An 8681-nucleotide genomic window follows, 5' to 3' on the forward strand; every position below is an offset into this window, starting at 1 on the left:
ATGAGTAAAAGGCGCAGCTGGTCGAACTTCACCAAGATCCTGACGCACGATAACATGAAACACGCTGGTTTTTGTAGAGGCATCTATGTAAAGTTCCTATAGTTCTCCAACGAGAAGGAGCTTCTACTCCGTAATCAGCTTGATTTGCTCGAACGACCTAATTTATAAAAGGGGTCTAGCAACACCCAGTCCAGTAAATGATCTGCTCGATGAGGTACTGGTATTCCATGTTTGTTCATGCTTGCCGATGGTACCAAGTAACTCTCATCAGTATAGTTCGTCATCAGGCCTTTAAACAAGTCCGGCAAGACAGAAGCGATCTTACTTTGTGACAGAAAAGCATTTAAATAGGACATATTCAACACGGTATCATAGTCGCCCGAATACGACATTCTGTATGAGCCTGCTAACTGTCGGAACCGTTCTAGAACTGTCTTTCGACATGTTGAAATAACGAAAAAAAACTTGTTAGAGCAAGGCAATTTTGTTTAATGTTATAAAGACATTTCAAATCGGCTGTTTTCTCGCCAGTTTCTTCTTTTATCGAGGTACTTTTACAGACATGCGGTGCAAAAAAACTTGTGTCCCTCCCCACCTATCGTAGCACCGCCCTGATCAACAGATTATTCATGCCATAATAATACTAATATCTTTACGCAAAGCTCCGAATGAACGAGGTTCGTCTCCGTCTCACAAGAAGTGTTCCAAGGCTCGACAAAGCGAGACGTATCCATGGCTGGCTTCCTTATTTATTACCACAGGAACACGCAGAAAACTCGATGGTCCGGTGAGGTGTTCCAGCGCTATCTGATATTGAGTGGCTGAGCATTAGCTAAAATTGATTGAATTGGATTTAAAACACTTGTTTTTACTCATCTACTAGCGCCTAATTTAGCGTCAGATCGACTCAACGGTATGAACTATGGTAATGTCTGCTATGCGCGACACGGTTGTCTGCTAATAGGATTTGGCGCTATCTCCAGATGAGAGCCAATAAGACCGTTTTCGATGCAGAGCATTGTGTTAGTGCAAGGCTGGCTTGGGTAACAAAGGCTACACTGCGTTAGCAGGCTCTTTTATCGTTCACGGTCACCTCACTAAATAGGACAAGTAACCTTTCAAGTTCAAACTCGGGCAGGTATCGAATGGTGTATTAGGCGTAAACAGGATGTTTATCAAGCTGTGAGTATCAGTCCACTCCATATTATTGCTATTACTGTTACTATTATATGGTCGTCATGACTATTTGTAGTGTTATGTTTTGGCGTGGCATTGTGTCCTAATTCATCGACAGCGTTTGCAAAACAGTAATTCAAGCATTTTATGTAGTAGAATCTCAATAATTTCTAATCAGCTTTCAATCTGTCTAACATTTGCGTTTCAATGAAGGATTTACAGAATTGAAAGGCACTTTAAAATCAATCATCCCCGTTGTCCTTACCTGTTCCTTCTGGGGGACGTGTGCTACTCACAAAACGTATAAGTGTTCAGTTAGAGTTTTCAATAACAAGCAAGTTACTTACTTCCTTCAGTTGATTGTATGCCTTTGAAGGTTCCGACGTAACAGGTCCGGGATGTACTAGCTTTGTAATATTTTTCGTATACATGTAATCATTTTGTTGTCATTGTAAGGTCTGCCGCCGGACACATATATATATATATAGAAATCGGAAACTTGAACAACTTTGAAAATGGCACGATTAAGCTTCTCGCATTTTTATACATCTCTGATAAGTTGCTCCTATTTGTGGTATAGTATCAACTGAGTGATGTAGCGGAGATTCGTTGCCATAATGCCTTACTTCCACGTAAAACACTTTTATATTCCATTTGTTCAGGCCAAAATTACATATAACATAGACTACTTTAGTTTGCTATGCTAGACATAGCCAATGATCATTAATCCAAGTACAGACAAAGTGGACAGATTACTAATTTCCAGCTTAGAGCTGGACATTTTAAAGGAGACGCGGATTCTAACAGAACTGGGGATCATGCAACAGTGACCTGTATGGTGGTTGTTTGTAGATTTGCTGAGCTAACTTAATGCTAAAGGGGTAATTAGTTGTAACTATTATTCGAAGTTACTTGATTACAAAGAAAATTGATCTCGATAATATATTTCATATATTTCCTAGGAAGACTAATTATAATCATAATTCAAATGATCTTGGTTCGAAACCGGGCATCGAAGTAGTGTTTCCTTCGCACTACAAGGATTGCCAGTTGCCGCAGTGAAGGCAGCAATGACAGACGTGACACTTGAAATATTTATTTAAGATTGCCGGCTACATGTATTATTACTTCTGATACTGATAAATGTTTCGAGTCCTTCTTCTTCAACTCCTCTTCCGCGGGTTCGGTTTAGCATAGAGTAAACCGTATCCCTACACCCGATTTCCTACCTGCATCACACTTCAGCGAGTGTCCTTAAGTTTACATGATAAACACGTTACCGCTTCACCTCCACAGGGACAACTTTCTTTGTCTCCAACTGGTCCTAAATGCTTTTCTGTTGGTGTAACTTGTTGGCAAAAGTCCTTATTGCGCTACATAAAGGTGGCGTATGTAGACGATATGCGTCCTATAGGAACCTATTTAACGCAAGACATCGGAGCCTGATCTCTACATTCCGAAACAGATTTTCCGTATTTTTTTTTTGAATTATGTAACAGCCTAGTTAACAGGCGTCGTTTACCATTAGATTTATCGGAAAACATTATATTACCATAGCTTCTTTAAATCCGTCTAGACACGTAGATCGTACAATCGCTACTGTTTTAGCCAGCCCGTGCCAAAATATGAGACAACATTGTGTGCCGTTAATAAATTTGTTGAGCTGACATTTCCGCACGACTCTATATCTCAAAATGTACTCTGCATTCTTATAAAGACTCAATCAGACTGAAGTACAGCTTTATTAAGTATCTATTTTCCAACAAGTGCATTATGTAATTAAGTAATTACATTAAATATACTTTGTCACGTTTCTTCACTAAATTATTTCACCTAACGGAAAGTTCAAATGAAAAACTATTGTAACAAAAAGACGTCTGAATTATCCGCGCTTCATACTGGCTCGACTTCGCAAACTAGATCGGGTGTGTTTTTCTTACATGTACAAAAAAAAAAAAAAAAAAACAAGTCCTCTGCAATAAGTCAGTGTATTTAAACGAGCTAGGTCAGTTTGCCGTTAGTGTTAGCCTGGAATTTTCAGAGGGTTTGGTCTCCAAACACTTTTAGACCCTTAAGTAGGTTTCAGAATTTTAAAAAAAAAAACGTGAAAACAGTTAACTTATTTTGCCCTATACTTAAATTTTATGCAAGTTGTTTTCAACAAAATATGAATCGAACTGCCAGCATCGGTAAATGGAAGCATCCCTTTGCGTTTGTTAAAATAGGCTTTCTAAATATAATTTTTCCTTAGCAATAGTATATCGCATATATTTTCCAGTTACTTTAAATATCCAAAGCAAAGCTAAGTAAATTTCGTATTCATAATTTCGAATTCACTGTTAGCAATTACAAGCTACCAAATGTAGGATATTGGCAGAGTTGAAACTATAACAGTTATAGAATAATCTCAAATTAATTTTAAGTTCCTATACTTAGATCTCTCCTGTTCTTAGGCATGACCTTATACCTTGCCGGCCTTGATAACCGGTAGCAGTAAAAATGGTGTGTTTTACTAGCATTTGTCGGCTCGTCGATTATGGAAAAATAACAGGCCATTGGCATGAATGCAAAATTAACGAGACGACCGGCCACTAGACATTGCAGCCCATTCATTTAGGTTAAATAAGGTGTATTAGCCCGAACGAGCGGTTATACCAGCGGTCGATAATAGATAATCATGATTTGCCTTAGGTGCCTCGTTGATAACAGTCGAGCCTAGAGGAGTATCAAGCCCCTTATGTGAATTTATAGGCTTTTCGGGGTCCTCCAGTTTTGTTTAAACCCTTCCTACCGAGCGATCTAGGCCTGTTCTTACGGGATCAGGAGCCAACTGTGGCGCGTCGCGCAAATAAATATCTTGAATGTACTCTAAATACAGTTATGTCTATCATATTTTTTACAAAAGCTATAGTCTTATTAGGATGCTCGAAGATGATCATGAACATATTTAACGGTAATGCATCGAGTGCGTAATAAATTTAACAAGAAATATGGGAATTCGCTGATCGTATACACTCACATACCCAGATAGCCTTTCAGCGTTTCACGACTAATCTGCTCGAGGCAATGAATCAGCGGTTGATAACACTAACAGGGACCAAACGTACGGGGAAATTTTCACCGCAACTGGAACGTCTTTTATTTCTCCTACAAGGGCAAAACGCAGTTTTCTTACTGGGTCGTTTGCTCTATTAGGCCAAGGGTGAAGAAAGACATGTAAAGGAAGCAAGTGGGCAGTTTCATTTTTACCATCTCTACATAAGCTTCGAACTACGACATTTTTCGAAACACAAGACGGAACTTCAGCGAAAACGATCAACCCATACATGAATACTGTCTCCGGAAAACCTTTGGAAGTATGAAGTAGTCATCCACAGAACTTAGTTACGTCCACTTTTATAATGGGCGGAAAAATCATCAAAAGGTAAGAATCAGCAGATTTTTAGTGGACATAAAAAGCGAGTTACTGGGAAGCTTCCAGAAATTCTTGAGGGCTTCAGAAATAATAGCACGTTCATTTAGCGGGTCTGTTTAGCCGCAATTCACAACAATAACAGGGTCTTCTCGATAAGTATACGGTTTTTGCCCCTGACAATTCTCTTAAAAGCGTCTAAGTTGATTAAGCAAAATTTTTCGGAAACACTGTCAGAGTAATGCAACCGCCCTCTAAACTTGCGCACCAAAATACGCTAGAATACCTCAAAATGGCGAAAATAAGATGATTTTTTGCCGTAAACTACTCATACCTAAGTAGGCCAATCAGCTGAATTGAAGTTGACAGACACAAAAAGCACTTTTATTAGATATCCTGGACAAAACATCCAAAAACATCTTCTCTACGGAATCAGCTTCTACGGAATCTACGCTTCTGTACGGAAATCAGCAAAGTACACAAGGTGGCTTGCGCTGTCCATAGGCGACGAAGTGTCCTTATCATTAGTAAATGCTCGTCACTGTAACTGCTGCGTGTCAATTGGTCTGAAACATTTATTTGTCCTACCTACCAAAGAAAACTTTACTGAACATTAACGAAAATGTGGGAAATACCGAACTGGGCTATATCTACAAGGAAAAGGATAATATGGATTATACGTAACTATGTGTTGCGCACTATTGTTTTTCTTATATCATTACCTATTTCATGAAAACTTTTTATGGAAGGATGAGTGCGTACTGATATTTGGTTGATTGGAGCCCAGATGTAGTTTTCAGTAGCGCTATATCGATACTTTTTGTACACTTATGAATAATGCAAGCAATAAATAATAATAATATATATAAAGATATAATTATAGATTTCTCGATAGCATGAAGTTCGATAGGGTTGTAACGACAAGCTTATAAAAATACGACAATTATAATAATCATTAGACAAAATATTTTGTTACAAACAGGTACGTTTTTTTTTTTTTTTTTTTTCACTTTCTATTAAGCCATTTCAGTGTTCCACTGCTGCAAGTCGTATGCTAGATAGCATTAAATTTGCAGAACTTGCTTCACTTATAGAATGTGCAACGGAAATATCGGACCTCTGAAAGTAGGCTTTTGTCCTTAAGTGTGGCTTCTGTAGAGGTTTTCTTCCTTGATTTCTCACAGTCATCCATTTTCCTATATATAAATACGTTCACGGTGTTGACAAGATCGATCTCCATAAAGTGGTAAGATATAGCTGTTGATCTCACACTGAGTGACGTTAAACGATGGGTGAAATATGTTTTTCGTCTTTTTTTTTTTTGTAGGTTTGTTACTTACGTGGTAATTTGAAGAACGGTCAAAGACAGACAAGTTTTGTTTGGCCCATCACTGATATGCATGCTCACACAAGCGTTATATTCGTTGCTGGCAAAGCAATGTTGCCTTGTAGCGGAGAGAATCTCTCTTGTAGCGCAGATTTCTACATCGTGCTACGTGTTTGATAAAAGTGGAAGGGTTTCCCGAGTCGTGAATTGTTGCTGCTTAATAAAACGTTCGGTTTGGACCTCTATTATGAACAGCTCTATCTCAACTATGTCCAATATTTAGCAACATGTTCACTATTGAGCCGTTATTATTACGTAAACTATTGAGACTCAGTTGTATATCCATCGCCTTGATGTAATCATCTCCTGATCAGATTCTGATTTTCCTGTTAAACCTAAAGACACGTGCGGCTTTGGGTTCGAACCCGGGCGTAAATGCACTTCGCTTCGTACTGGAATGCATTGACTAATTTCAGTTTAGCAATTATGAAACTTCAGTTGGAAAGAAATATGTGAAGGCTGCGTGATTGCGAGGCCTCATATGCGTGCATCTCACGCCATCTCTTATAGCAGTTTTTCGACAGTTTCAAAAAGCGAAAGTTGTGCAGCTCTTCTAGCCAAGGAAAGAGATGTTATGACTTTTGGTGTATCTTGAAAGGTTCTGAGCCTTTATTCTTTTACCTATGTTATCCTAGATTATTAGTAGAAAAGCCAAATAGTGCGCACCAGCAAAGTGGGGTCACTTCGTGTAGAAAGTCCACGCGGTCCCTAACACGAGAATATTCGTTCGATCATTTACCACTCAGATCCCTTAAGCATAAAGCAGCTGATCATCTTTATTCCTATCGGACGTCAAAATAATGGCCGTTGGCACACAAGCCAATTGAAAAACAGCGTGTTCCAACTGTAGAACGTGTACTGTAGGATAAACTCTTTTGCAGGTGTTCGTGTTTTAAACGTTACATCTAGAACTGGTAACGTCATAGCGCCCTGCGTCCTTGAAATAGGCGAAACTGTTGGTGAGCAAGCGGATTTTTCCATGGACTGCGGCCAAATTGAGAACAGGGTCAGTAACGAACAGCGGGAAGTATATCTTTTGGCAAGGCAGCCCATATACCCACTACACCCACTTTTTTATGCAGGTCGTGACTAAACGGGACTCTACCGGGTTTGGGCGAGCCAATACAAGGTCGGTTCACGGATGTGAAGTACAAAGTTGCGGTAAGAGCTTGTAAGTGGCTTAAAGCAACAGTAGAAAAAGTTTTCGCAATAAAGAGCAATATTCAATAGAGCATAACGGTTCATCAAAGAATGGATTACAAAATGATAACATTGTATTTGTAAAATTAATGCTTCTGAAAAACTATATTGTATTTATTTGACACAGTTCTAACCTATATCTATATATATTTATGGGACGATATGGTGGCACGTTTCATTTGAGGGCTCGCTGAGCCTGTCAGCTGGCCTGGCTATGCGCAGGTAATTGCTACGTTAAATTTCGCAAAACGTAGCTAAACTCGATCCATTGTTCGTTAGTTAGAAATCAAATTTGCCGCCATACTTTTCTTTTGTACTTATTGATTAATAACGTATGCTGATTAGTGAAATCTACCAAACGTTTTGTGATCTTAATAACGCATTAACTATGGCAGCGTTTTTCGACAAAAAAAAAATTAATAAATTATGAGAACCAACAAACAAATCTGAGCTAAACTAGACGGTGCTATTACGTGTCTGCAGCAGGTTCCAGATATTAGCTCAACATCATCCGACACTGTCTATATACATAAATTATGATATAGGATGACACTTAAGTAACGGCTGAAACAATAGTTCGTAGCGAATAGGGAAAGATATGTTTACGTAAATCTGACTTAAACTCGATCTCACCGTACGACATTGTACAGTTCTTGGTAAACATACTAAATCTTAACGGCCTTTCGCGCAGGAGCAGGTTTGAAATAGTGTCCTAACCAATCGTAAAAATTATATACTTAACAGTTATAAATATAAACGGTTTTTCCGGAAGACAAAGCCTATAAATATTCAGGGGCCCGAGGAAAATCCTTGTCGACAAAAAAGCATAAACGAAAGAGTCTTCCCAGCTTGCACTCTTTGATATGGTAAACAGTTTCCTGGAGTGCCGAACCAGATTTCTCAGGCGGAAATAAGTTGAAAAAAACATTGATCTTGACAGCCGCATTGGCTTTTTCGCCCACTGTAAAACGGCGTCACGTTCTCATATTTTATATGGGAAACTAACCTCATAAGAAGCCACTTTGTGAAGGGCTATTGCCAGCAAAAATCTCCACGTCAACCCGAGTAGTTGATGCGACTTGTCTTAAAAGGCCGGCAAAGGACGTCTCGTTGCCGGTTGTTGACATGCGATGGCTGATGCAGTCGAACGTGCGCGTACAGAAACAGAGAGGATTTCTTTTGCCGTAACATGTGGTAAGACCGTCCACAATAATAAAATAATTATTGACTGATTATTTTTGTGACATTTGCTTTTTTTTCCCTTTCGTCAACACCCTTGGTTTTTCTAACTCTCTGAATAAGGTCTCGGAATCAGTTTTTGGGAAAGCATCAACAACTTGCCCTCACTAAGAGATCTAGCTAGGGTAGGCCTCTATGGACGTGTCTGGTTTTTCTCTAACGGATCTATGACAGCCATATGCCGTGCTAGCTATTCTCCAATACCGCTAAAATTCAAATCAGCAAGGGCTACATGCTCATGGGTGTAGATGCACATAAGCCACCCAA

General features: G+C 39.1%; 1 long non-coding RNA gene across 2 annotated transcripts; it reads left to right on the top strand.

The window, feature by feature from the left end:
* The first annotated feature begins 1042 nt into the window (after positions 1-1042).
* LOC111245037 (uncharacterized) lies at positions 1043-6991 on the top strand. 2 transcript variants are annotated; one of them, XR_002671180.2, is made up of 3 exons: positions 1043-1182; positions 4216-4600; positions 6857-6991. It is a non-coding gene; the product is annotated as an uncharacterized LOC111245037 (long non-coding RNA). The 2 variants fall into 2 exon arrangements; XR_002671179.2 differs by having other exon boundaries at positions 1051-1182; positions 4208-4600.
* The last annotated feature ends 1690 nt before the right edge of the window (positions 6992-8681 follow it).

The sequence above is a fragment of the Varroa destructor genome, unplaced genomic scaffold (genome assembly GCF_002443255.2).
Source record: "Varroa destructor unplaced genomic scaffold, Vdes_3.0 BEIS01000002.1, whole genome shotgun sequence".
NCBI classification, from domain to species: domain Eukaryota; kingdom Metazoa; phylum Arthropoda; class Arachnida; order Mesostigmata; family Varroidae; genus Varroa; species Varroa destructor.